Below are 13,485 nucleotides of genomic sequence, written 5' to 3'. Positions count from 1 at the left end.
GTTTTGGAATTTTTGGAAAATTACAAAAATAAAAAGCAGTCCGGAGAACGCACGAGGCGGCCACAAGCTTGGACACCGCCCCTACCCCTCATGGCGGAGGGAGGGCTTGTGGGCACCTCGTGTGCCTCCCGGACTCCGTTTTCTTGCGGAGCACTCCTTCTAGTCCAGAAAAAAATCAATATATACTCGCCCGAAGGTTTTGATCTCCGTATCGTGCAGCCTTCCTTTGTTTTCGTTTCGAGCCTGTTTCTATGGAAGATCTAGATCATCATGACTTCCCCAAACGCTCCTAAGGATAAGATCTTTGAGAAGGTCGTCAATCCCTACCTCAGGGAAGTGCTGAAACACCCTCAATCTATCAAGATGAGCGAGGGGATGTTGCACATCCGTGATGTTGAGGGGCCTAAGAAGACCAGAAGCGTGGAGATGAGGCTCAAAGCAATGGAGCAACAAGTCTTCAAGTGCCAAGGGATGGTGGAGCATGGACTCAACGCCAACCACATGATGATCACGGAGTTCACTAGCAATCACAAGATGGATGCCATTGATATTGGGAAACACCTCTCCAGGCTCTATGATAGGGTTGATCAACTTTAGGGCCAGATCTATGACCTGCAGAACCTAAATTGTGAGTACGAGTATAGATTTAAATCAATAAGGTTGGATGCAGATTTGAGGATTCCGGCGACTCGTTCATCCTGCCATGATGGAGCACCTATCCTTGGAAGACGGAGGATCAGACTACTCCAACAACTCCACCACCATCACTGCCAAAGGAAGACAACTAAGCATTGGTATGGGCAATCCCCTTGGCTTCTGCCAAGCTTGGGGGAGTTGCCCTTGTATCGTATCGCCTTTATATCTTTTGCTTTTACCTTTGTTTTAGTTCTTTCCTTTTTAGTTTTTATTTCTTCTCTTAGAGGAATAAGTCTTTAGTTTTTAGTTTGAGTCTTGTGCTTTTGTCTCTCCCCCGATGTATTCGAGCTTACGAACTATATAATAAAGAGTGTCTTAGTCAAGGGCTTTGCTTTGTGCCATGATCAATAGTATGAAAAGAACGATAGCATGAAAGATCATGAGACGATCTTATGGAAGGTGATAACTTCACTTATGACACGTATGATGATTGAAACTTGATGAGAATAAATCAACATAGACCTCAGTCATTGTTGCAATTAATAAGAAGTAATAAGGAAAGATAGGTTCACATATAAATATATCACCTTAGACACTTTTTACAATTGTGAGCACTCACCAAACTATTACATGCTTAGGAGTAGATGTTGGACAAGCAAGACAACATAATGAATTGTGTTTGCTTGGTTCCAAACAATGTTATATGATTAGAGATCCCTTAGCATGTGATGATTGCTTCCACCTCATATTAGCCAAAACTCCCGCACCAAGTAGAGATACTACTTGTGGATCCATAAACCTCCAACCCAGTTTTGCCATGAGAGTCCACCATACCTACCTATGGATTGAATAAGATCCTTCAAGTAAGTTGTCATCGGCGCAAGCAATAAAAATTTCTCTCTAATATGTATGATCTATTAGTGTGTGGAAAATAAGCTTTGTACGAACCTGTGATGAGGAAGACATAAAAGCTACAAACTGCATAATAAAGTTCTTTATCACCGGAGGCAATATAAAGTGACGTTCCTCCGAACTAAGAGGACACACATTCAAACCTCAAAAGCGCATGACAACCTCTGCTTCCCTCTGCGAAGGCCCTATCTTGTACCTTTACTTTTTGCCCTTGTAAGAGTCATGGTGATCTTCACCAATTACCTATTTTTTCCTTTGTCTTGGCTACCGTCACATGTTTGGGAAAGATCTATATTCATATATCAACTTGGAGTTGAGTACTTATGCTTTATTATTGTTGACTTTACCCTTGAGGTAAATCGTTGGGAGGCAAAACTATAAGCCCCTATCTTCTGCTGTGTCCAGCTGAAACTTTGACACCATGAGTACCACGTGAGTTGTAACAATTGTGGAAAACAAAAGAGATGATTGAGTATATGGATTTGCCTTACAAGCTCTTATTTGACTCTTTCTGATGTTGTGATAAATTGCAATTGCTTCAATGACTTTGGACTGTTGTTGGTTACTTCTCGGTAAGGTTTTTGCTTCATGCTTCGCTTTGTGAAGGAATTGTTACTTTCCCATCAGAATCTTTATGATGTATTGCTGTTCTATGTGTGATTAGGATGCCCTCATGTCTGTATTATGTTTTTTCGACACCTTCGTCCCTAAACATGTGGACATGTTTATGGAACTTGGTTTTCGCTGGAGGACAAGTGAGGATAAGCGTGGGGGAGTTGATACGTCCAGTTTGCATCATGCTTTCATGTTGATATTTATTGCTTTATGGGCTATTATATTACTTTGTGGTACCATATTTATGCCTTTTCTCTCTTATTTTGCAATGTTTATTTGAAGAGGGAGAATTCAGGCAGCTGGAATTCTGGACTGGAAAAGGAGCAAATCTTAGTCCACTATTCTGCACATCTCGAAATGCCCTAAAAAGTTACGTGGATTTTTTTGGGATTATAGAAAAAATACTGGGCGAAAGAAGTACCGGAGGGGGGCTGCCAGGGCGCCACAAGCCCTGCCACCGCCACCCCCTGGTGGTGGAGTGGGGGCTTGTGGGCTCCCTGACGGCCCACTAGCTCCCCCTTTTGCTATATGAAGGGTTTCGTTCCAAAAAAATCATTCGGGAGCTTTTTCGTGGTTTCACCGCCGCCACGATGCGGAACTTGAGTAGATCTAATCTAGAGCTCCGGCAGGACGATCCTGCCGGGGAAACTTCCCTCCCGGAGGGGGAAATCGTCGCCATCGTCATCACCAACACTCCTCTCATCGGAGGGGAGGCATCTCCATCAACATCTTCATCAGCACCATCTCCTATCCAATCCCTAGTTCATCTCTTGTAATCAATCTCCGTCTCACGACTCCGATTGGTACTTCTATGGTTGCTAGTAGTGTTGATTACTCTTAGTAGTTGATGCTAGTTGGATTACTTGGTGGAAGAGTTTATGTTCAGATCCTTCATGCTATTCATTACACCTCTGATCATGATTATGATTATGCTTTGTGAGTAGTTACTTTTGTTCCTGAGGACATGGGATAAGTGATGTTAATAATAGTCATGCGAATTTGATATTCGTTCGGTATTTTGATATGTTGTATGTTGTCTTTTCCTCTAGTGGTGTTATGTGAACGTCGACTACATAACACTTCGCCATATTTGGGCCTAGAGGAAGGCATTGGGGAGTAGTAAGTAGATGATGGGTTGCTGGAGTGACAGAAGCTTAAACCCCAGTCTATGCGTTCCTTCGTAAGGGGCTGATTTGGATCCACTAGTTTAATGCTATGGTTAGACTTTGTCTTAATTCTTCTTTTGTACTTGCGGATGCTTGAGAGAGAGGTTAATCATAAGTGGGATGCTTGTCCAAGTAAGGGCAGTACCCAAGCGCTGGTCCACCCACATATCAAACTATCAAAGTAACAAACGCGAATCATATGAACATGATGAAACTAGCATGACAGAAATTCCCGTGTGTCCTCGGGAGCGTTTTCCCTCCTATAAGACTTTGTTCAGGCTTGTCCCATGCTACAAAAGGGATTGGGCCACTTGCTGCACCGTTGCTACTACTTGTTACTTGTTACTTTTTGCTTGCTACGTTTCACCTCGCTACACAATCACTTGTTACCGCTACTTTCAGTGCTTGCAGTTATTACCTTGCTGAAATCCGTTTATCAGAGACTTCTGCTCCTCGTTGGGTTCGACACTCCTACTTATCGAAAGGACTACGATTGATCCCCTATACTTGTGGGTCATCAGTCATGTTTTATTAAATAGACAATTTTGGAGCTAACTAAGCTAATTATGTCATTTAGGTGGAAGCCTAGCTAACTGTAGGTCATTTCAGAGCTAACTTGTGTAAAATGTGTCATTCCGGAGCAAACTATGCTTATTAAGCCATTTTGGATCTAGCTAAGCTATATATAGGCCATTTAATACCTACGTTAGGGGGAATAGGTCATCTTGGAGCTAAGTTAGCCTTATTATGTCATTTAGGAGAGAACTTAGCTAACTATAGGTCATTTTTTATTAAATATGTCATTTTAGAGCTAACCAAGCTAATTATGTCATTTAGGTGAAAGCCTAGCTAACTATATGTCGTTTGGAGCTAACTTGGGTTAAATATGTCATTTTGGAGGATAATTAGCTAAGAATGCCTTTTGGAGCTAATTATGTCATTTCGAGGATAATTAGCTAAGTATAGGTCATGTTTTATTAAATAAACCATTTTGGAGGTAACTAAGCTAATTATGTCATTTAGGTGGAAGCCTAGCTAACTTGGGTAAAATGTGTCATTCCGGAGCAAACTATGCTTATTAAGCCATTTTGGATCTTGCTAAGCTAATTATAGGCCATTTAATACATAAGTTAGGGGGAATAGGTCATATTGGAGCTAAGTTAGCCTTATTGTGTAATTTAGGAGAGAACTTAGCTAACTATAGGTCATTGTTTATTCAATATGTCATTTTGGAACTAACTAAGCTAATTATGTCATTTAGGTGGAAGCCTAGCTAACTATATGTCGTTTCGGAGCTAACTTGGGTTAAAGATGTCATTTTGGAGGATAATTAGCTAAGAATGCCTTTTTGGAGCTAATTATGTCATTTCGAGGATAATTAGCTAAGTATAGGTCATGTTTTATTAAATAGACCATTTTGGAGCTAACTAAGCTAATTATGTCATTTCGGTGGAAGCCTAGCTAACTATAGGTTATTTTGGAGCTAAATTCGGTAAAATGTGTCATTCCGGAGCAAACTATGCTTATTAAGCCATTTTGGATCTAGCTAAGCTAATTATAGGCCATTTAATACCTACGTTAGGGGGAATAGGTCATCTTGGAGCTAAGTTAGCCTTATTATGTCATTTAGGAGAGAACTTATCTAACTATAGGTCATTTTTTATTAAATAGGTCATTTTTGAGCTAACTATGCTAATTATGTCATTTAGGTGGAAGCCTAGCAAACTATATGTTGTTTCGGAGCAAACTTGGGTTAAATATGTCATTTTGGAGGATAATTAGCTAAGTATATGTCAGTTTGGAGCTAATTATGTCATTTCGAGGATAATTAGCTAAGTATATGTCATTTTTATTAAATAGACCATTTTGGAGCTAACTAAGCTAATTATGTCATTTAGGTGGAAGCCTACCTAACAATAGGTCATTTCGGAACTAACTTGGGTAAAATGTGTCATTCCGGAGGAAACGATGCTTATTAAGCCATTTTGGATCTAGCTAAGCTAATTATAGGCCATTTAATACCTAAGTTAGGGGGAATAGGTCATCTTGGAGCTACCTAAGCCTTATTATGTCATTTAGGAGAGAACTTAGCTAAGTATATGTAATTTTTATTAAAACACTAGAAATAACATACCATTATCGTCATCACGGCGGTGAAGCACGGTGGCTCTGGCTTGTTTCACCTAGAGAAGGCTGCCCTAGAGAAGGCTCCATTGTAGAAGGGTCGTGCGATGCGTTTCGGGAGATATTCTGCACCAAACATCGTTTGCAATGTGTCGTTAGCATGAGGACACTCTTAAGATCACTGCACTGAAATGAAACTCACCGTCCCCGCCATGTTAATGACTGGCATCTCCGCAGGGACTTGGCCAGTCTTCTTGCACATAGACTGTACATTTGGTTTAGACAAGTCAAACTTTTTAGTTATTAATGAAACGGACATTAAAATGCAAGATTTGAAATAATATGAAGAAGAAACTTACCACGAAGAGCTCGTATATGGCCCAGTTAGACGCATCATTCCATGCCCTCTCCGCCTCCACCAATGCAGTTGTCCTCTCCTCCAGCTCCCTCATTTCCTTCTCCTTCTCTGCCATAACCGCCTGCATTGCCTCTCTCTCTTTCAGAATAGCAGCCTGCAACACAACTCATTGTTAGCATTGTAATCATATTGGTTCCAACACACAACATAATGCGGAAAGATCGTTGAGTCCATTAAACTAACCTCGATGGTGAGCTCGACTAGCCGTGGACCAGGTGTAATCTCCGGACAGGAGTTCGTTTGACATGCCTTTATCTACCGGAGAGTGCTAGGACAACGTATAAGGCCGTCTCCAATGGCGATTGAGCCATGGGGCCTCCCGTTGCCAACTATCATCACCAGCTCTATATCAATAGGCCCCTCGCTCGGGTTAAAGTCCTCCCCTTTCCTCGCCTTCCCGTGATATCTGTACTTCACGAGCTTGTGGTGGGAGGAGATGTTGGTGAATTTTCTGGATGCTCGAGGTCAGACTCAAAGAATGCCTTGACCTTCTTGTACGAGGCAGTATGGGCCATCGCATACAGGTCGTACATCTGTGGCACCTCCGTCTTATTGTGAGGCGCCTAAAAGAGAGAGAGAGGAAAATTGTATTAGTAAAGGGCTCAAGATAGCATTAAGAATGAATTGCATGAGGCATGAAGCAAACCACATACCCAGTTCTCGCCAAATTGGATTAAGTTGACGCTCCCTTGATGGTGTGGCACACCAACCATTTTTCCACGCCTCTCCTTGGCGTTTTTTTTGGCTGGCCTCCCACGTTTCGGAGCACCATTGATCCACCAAGGCCTCCCAACAATCCATCTTATCCACACACCATCTCGGGGGTACCTAAGTTAATAAAGAGAAATTTGAGCGCGTAAGAACCAAATCAAGGAAACTAACTACAAAGCCTTAATAATATGTAATTACCTTCATGTAATGCTCCTTCTCCATCTTAGAATCACGGCACTTCGCCTTATCCTTCCTAATACGCCGCGTGGCATAGTAGTCTCGAACAGCCTACACCCGAGCCTCGTGCCGAAAGTTTTGAAGTAGGCGGCGACATTCAGTTTCGATAACCTTTGTCGCGTCCTCCTTGTATCCCTCCTCACACCTGTAGTAGGTCGGCGAACGAGAAAACACCGATTAGTACCATAACTAGCTATGGTTGATTTATAATTGTGTCAAGGAGAAATTACCCAGAACTGTCGTATCACCATGTCGGCCCTCGTGTGGCACAAAACACCGTCGATCTCCACCTCCGGCGGGGCCGGGGCACCCAAGTAGTGATCCCAGGTCATTCCTACCTCTCGCTCCCGACCGGGCAACGTAACAAACCCTGGGAGGTTTCGATGGCAAATCACACCAAGGACACTGTTGGGCTTGCGGACACCCTTGGCAAAAATCCAACCCCTACGGTATGACAAATTAAAGCCAAAACATTAGATATTTGAGAAAACATGAAGGCAAAAGGTTAAATAAGAGTAAATTAACTTACTTGTCCTCATTTGGCCTAATCGACCACCTCTGCTCGGGGGTCGCCGTCACGAGCGGGAGCCCCGAACTACCACGCTCGTAGATGGTAGCCCCCTCACCCAGCTCCTCATCGCTACCAGCATGGCCACTTGGCTCAGCCCAGGTATCCCACTAGGTCTCTGGGACATACCCTCATCCCTGCTTTGCTCCGGAGTCGCTTGGAATGAAGCCTCTGGGACACGAGTCTCGTGGGTCGAAGGCTCGTCGACCTGAGGCTCGTTGACCCGAGGCTCGTGAACCGGAGACCGTGTAGCCTCCACCTCAGATGAATCCACCCTAGAAGTCATGTGCTCAGGTGAATCAGCTTGGGGTGGTGGCGGAGACCGTGTAGCCTCCACCTCAGAAGGCGTGGTAGCCACCGCCCTACCTCTCCCGCGGCCATGTGTACCTTTAGTACAACATAAATACCAACATGAGTAATACATGTATATAAATACCAATACGCATACATCATGAGTACAACATAAATACCAACATGAATACAACGTGTACCTTTAGTACCTCTCGGCTTCGCGGTGGGTCGACCTCCTCTCACGGGGGGCGCTCCTTGCAGAGTAGAGAGCAACGCTCTCCGAAGAGGCGAGGCAGGAATGGAAGTACCCATCCCACCACCCGCCGACGAAGGAGTCGTGGAGTGCTTTCGACCCTTTCCCACCATCTTTCAACACCTGTCATGACAAAGAGTAAATGAAATTAGTACAACATAAATACCAACATGAGTAATAAAATGTATATAATTTAAGTGTATCATCGTCATAAATACCAACATGACTAATAAAAATTGAATACCTAACATGAACTCAAAATTTATATATAGTAATAATTGAATACCTGACATGAACTAATAACAATCATGCTCGTCTATATATCCTTCAGGGTCAATAAATGCATCATGTTCATCACTATCATCAATGAATGCATCATCATCATCACTATCAGGAAGAACATGTGGAAGGCCACCATTATGTAATCGGTCAAGAAGTGACAGGTCATCCGCAGCAGTAACCTCTTCTTCTTCCAGCTCTTCCTGTTGGGGCTTAGGGGTTACGACGAATTCACTATCGCTGTCTACTTTAATGTTCTTGGGTGAAGTAGAGCGGTTCTTGAAACATTTCTTGGACATACGTGTTTCTTGGAAGAATTCTCCTTCATATGTGTCTGGGTTAATGTGAGGTTCGTAATCCTCTTCATTGAGGGTAGGTGGTCTAAAATGTGGTGGCTCTTCATAAATGACATCCCAACCTTCGAGATTTGGATCAGTTTGGCAAGCCCACGGTAGATAGAAAACTTGTGTCGCCTGTTGAGCCGTAATATAGACATCGGGAACATCTAAGTGGGTGTTTTGGTTGATTTCGACTAGTCCTATATGTTCACGAGTCCTTCTAGTCTCCCTCGGCCCAAACCAATAACATTTGAAGACTACGACGGTCGGTGGGTTTTCACCATAGAATAGAACTTCATAAATTGCTTCAACTCTTCCATAATACTCGGTGCCTCCTTCGCCGATAGCAGAGACAGGACAATTTTTAGTCTTTAGGTCGGGCATAGATAGCTCTTTGCCAAAGGTACGAATGGGATACCCGTTGATGTTGTATTTGTCAAATGAACGGACCTTATAGTCAAAACCATTAGTGACTTGTCTCAACTCGGCGTCCATAGACTCTGCATCAGCCTACAAGTTTAATACGAAAGAATGGATGCATTAGACCAAGAAATAAAATGGGCCCTTAATTGTAATTACCCTTTGTTTGAACCAAGACATGAAACCGGGATAGTCGCCTCCATACTTTGCGAGAAGCTCATACTCTTCGACGGAATCCTTTTCGATGACCGCTCCATCCGAGAATTAGGCGATGTATCGACTATATCAAATATCCGGGAATAAGAGTAGTTCAAAGCAATTAGAAGTTGCGGAACAATAATTTATCGAGAACTTACTCGATGTACAGCCGCACTTCTGTTAGGTTGGTGAAGATATACAATGAAATGGTCCGCCATTCTTCGACATCCAACGATTTCCCTTTCGAAGCACCAGATGGTGCGAGCTTACCTTTGAATAGGCTGAGGTTGGATCGAACTTTTTTTGGATCGCCATCATTGTACCGAGGCTTTGGGTTATGCAAATGATGATTTTTGGCTTCATAGTTTGCTGTCACGAAGTTTGCCGCCTCCTTAGTAATGAATGCCTGGGCCATCGATGCTTCAATTCTAAGTTTATTTTTACACTTGGCTCGAAGCGTCTTCTGCATCCTCTCAGTTGAGTAGCACCATCGATTTTGAACCCCCCCATTCTTGCCTCGGTTGGGAGATACAAAATCAAATGTTGCATTGGATTAAAGAAGCCCAGTGGAAAGATCTTTTCTAATTTGCAGATCAACTCCGCCGCCAACTCTTCCATTTCATCTAGCACGCCAGGCGATAGTTCTTTCGCACAAAGAGAACGAAAGAAATAGCTCAGCTCTGCCAGTACTAGCCATTCATCCTGAGGAATAAAGCCACGCAACATCACCGGCATTACCCGCTCAATCCATATGTGCCAATCATGACTTTCGAGACCAAATATTTTCAACTTCTCAAGACTCGCTCCCCTCTTCAGATTCGCAACATACCCACCGGAGAACATCAACCGCATTTTCACCCACAATAGCATTTCCCTCATAGCTGGCCTTTCAATATTGAACCATGACTTTGGCTTCGCTATGCTTTGCTTTCCATCCCGTTGTCGCAAGTTTTGCAAAGGTCTATCACATAGAGCCTCCAGGTGGATTCCAGCCTTAGGATTATCTTTTGACTTCCCCTCTATGCCGAACAATGTACCAAAAATGGCCTCCGAAATATTCTTTTCAGTGTGCATCACGTCGATGTTGTGTGGGAAAAGGAGGTCTTTGAAGTAAGGCAGATCCCATAAGCATGACTTGTGAGTCCAAGCATGTTCCGTATTATACCCTTTGAAGTATCTTGGACGCAAAGGATCAGGGTCGAGAGCGTTTAACTCATCAAGGGTCTGTTGGCCTGTCAACGCAGCTCGTGTAGTGTTTTTGAAAACTCTACCTTTGATGAATTTCTTCTTGTCTTTTCTGAACTTATGGTCAGGATCCAGGAATTGTCTATGCATGTCGAAGCAAGAAAACTTGCGACCAGCCTGCAACCAACGGAACTGAAGAACTGCCTTGCATGTGGTGCACGGGAACCTTCCATGCACACACCAGCCAGCGAATAGCGCAAACGCCGGATAATCATGCGTCGAGTACATGTACCACACATGCACTTTGAAATTTGTTTTGGTGGCCGTGTTGTAGGTCTTGATCCCATTACCCCAGACTTCTTGCAACTCATCCTTAAGTGGTTGCATGTACACATTCATATTCTTCCCCGGATAGTTGGGCCCTGGAATTATCAACGTCAGGAAAATGTTCTTTCTTTTCATAATCTCAACGGGTGGCAAATTGACTGGAATGACAAATACAGGCCAACAACTGCATTGTGCTGCCATCAAACCATACACAGTGAACCCATCCGTGCTGATGGCAACTCTAGGTTGCATTGGATCTTCCAATTTATCTTTATATAATGCATCGAAGTGCCTCCATGGAAACCATCTGAAGTGTGTACCAGCATCTTGTTCCCATCTGCATCTAGTTCGGTTCTTTTGCCCAATTTGTGCCATGTAATCTCTCTGTCCGTCTCTTCGACCATGAAAAGACGTTGAAGTCTTGGTACGATTGTCAGATACCGAAGAACACTAATGGAGATTGGTTTGATTCTTCTCACCCATACCGTTGTCTACCACAATATACCTGGAAGAATTGCAAATGGGGCAATAGTTCAAGGCTGCATACTCAAGCCTAAATAAGGCACATCCATTCTCACAGGCATGTATCTTCTCATAGGGCATCTTAAGTACACGGAGGATTTTCTCTGACTAGTACATGTTTGCAGGTAGTACATGGCCTTTGGGTAGAAAGCATTCAAATATCATCATCATCGCGTCGTAGCATTCTCTGCCTAGGTTGAATTGAGCCTTCAGAGCCATTACTTGTGCGATGGCATCCAGTTGGCAAAGCTCAGTCTGCTCGTGGAGAGGACGTTTTGAAGACCCCAACATTTCATAGAAGGCCTTTGCAGATTCCTCCATCTCATCGTCCGAATCCCGAGCATCATCAAAGTCTTGCACCATGTCTTCAATCCCGGTACCTTGCTCGTCGGTGCGACGACGAATCACCTCAGCTCTAGCACGTTGGTCAGACTCACCATGAAAAGTCCACACAGTATAATTAGGCGTAAAGCCCCACTTCTGCAGGTGTTTACCCATTTCAAACTCTGTCTGCTTTTTCCAGTTGTCGTAGTTGGGACAGGGGCACCATGTTTTTTGTTGGCCATTTGCAACTGCGGCTCTCACAAACCCCTGGTTTTTGTTAACCATTCATGGGTCATATCTTTCTGACTAGGATGACCAGTGTACATCCAAGCACGATCACTCATGTTGCCTAGCTACCTATGGGCGCACAAGAAATAAATATATAATTCATCATCTATAATCATACGCTAATCAAGTTTGTCAGTTTTATTACGTCCATGCAACCTACACGCTAATAGGTAAAGATAGGTCCTAATCCCACCCGAGTATGTGTAGATTGGGTTCGTTTTCCCATGCTCTGCTCCAGATGCGATGCAGAATTTCGGCAACACCTCTCTGCTGTTCTCCTGATACACGTCTCGGCAATAAGCAGAGAGGATGTTTACCCGGAGAACTACAGGGACACACTGACGAAATTCTGCATGGAATCCATAGCACAACATATGGGAAAAAGAACCCAATCTACACATACTCGGGCTGTCCATGGATAATATTGGACAATTCGAAAGGATGGCGATTATAAATATGCAAAGAAATGCATATTTATAGATGTCGCCCTTTCGAACGGGAGACGCATACTGGTCACGCATACTCATGATTGGAGAAACCTATAGCTAGCAAGTTTCATCTGCACGAAGACCGGGACAGAGCAAATTAAGGGGGTAGGAGGAGAAGCCATTTGTGCTCACCAACAAACGCAGGGGCAGAGCTCGTCCAACGCACGTGGAGGTCGTCAAACAACTGCACATTGAAATTCACACGATCAACACAAATATGATGTTTTTATAATTAACATAATCGGAAAATATGTGACCTAACTCATAATTTACAAAACTATGACCCCATGGGCCTCTTCAACGGTAAGTGGAAGAGGTGTTGGGGGTCAGGGCTTAGTGGTGTCGAGGGTCGGTGGTGTCGGTTGTTGGTGGTCGGGAGTCGGGTTAAATGCATCGATGGTCGGGGGTTAGTGTCGTCGGGGGTCGAGGGTCACTAGCGTCGGGGGTTGGGGTCTTTTCGATCAACAAGAGGCCAAAGAGGTGCCAGGGGCCCGGGGTTGGGGTTAGTGGCGTCGGCGGTCGGGGGTCGAGGGTCGAGGGTTAGTGGCGTCGGGGGTCGAGGGTCAGTGGTGTCTGGCGTCGGGGGTTGGGAGTCGGGGGTCGGGGGTCAGTGGTGTCGGGCATCGGGAGTCGGGGGTCGGGGGTCAGTGTTGTCGGGCGTTGGGGGTCAGGAGTTGGGTGTCAGTGGCGTCGGGGGTCGGGGGTCGAGGGTCGGGGGTTGGTGGCGTCGGGCATCGGGGGTTGGTGGCGTCGGGCGTCGGGGGTCAGTGGTGTCGGTCGTCCGGGGTCGGGGGTCAGTGGTGTCGGTCGTCCGGGGTCGAGAGTCGGGTGTCAGTGGCGTCGTGTGTCGGGGGTTGAGGGTCCGGGGTTGGTGGCATCGGCCGTCGGGGGTTGGTGGCGTCGGGCGTTCGGGTTCGTGGGCGGGGGGTCGGGGGTCGGGGTGCTCTTCTTTCTTCTTCTCCTCTGTCCTCTTTTTCTTCTTCTTCTCCTCTGTCCTCTTTTTCTTCTTCTTCTACTTCTTCTTCTTCTTCTTCTTCTTCTTTATCATCTTACTACTATTATTATTATTATTCTTTTTTCTCCTCCTCCTCCTCTTCTTCTAACAGTAACGTAATTAACACTAAACTAATAGTAACCTAATTAACCTAAACTAACAATAACCTAATTAACACTAAACTAATAGTA

The sequence above is a fragment of the Hordeum vulgare genome, chromosome 5H, assembly GCF_904849725.1.
Source record: "Hordeum vulgare subsp. vulgare chromosome 5H, MorexV3_pseudomolecules_assembly, whole genome shotgun sequence".
Classification (NCBI taxonomy): Eukaryota; Viridiplantae; Streptophyta; class Magnoliopsida; order Poales; family Poaceae; genus Hordeum; species Hordeum vulgare.
This window is presented reverse-complemented; position numbering follows the sequence as displayed.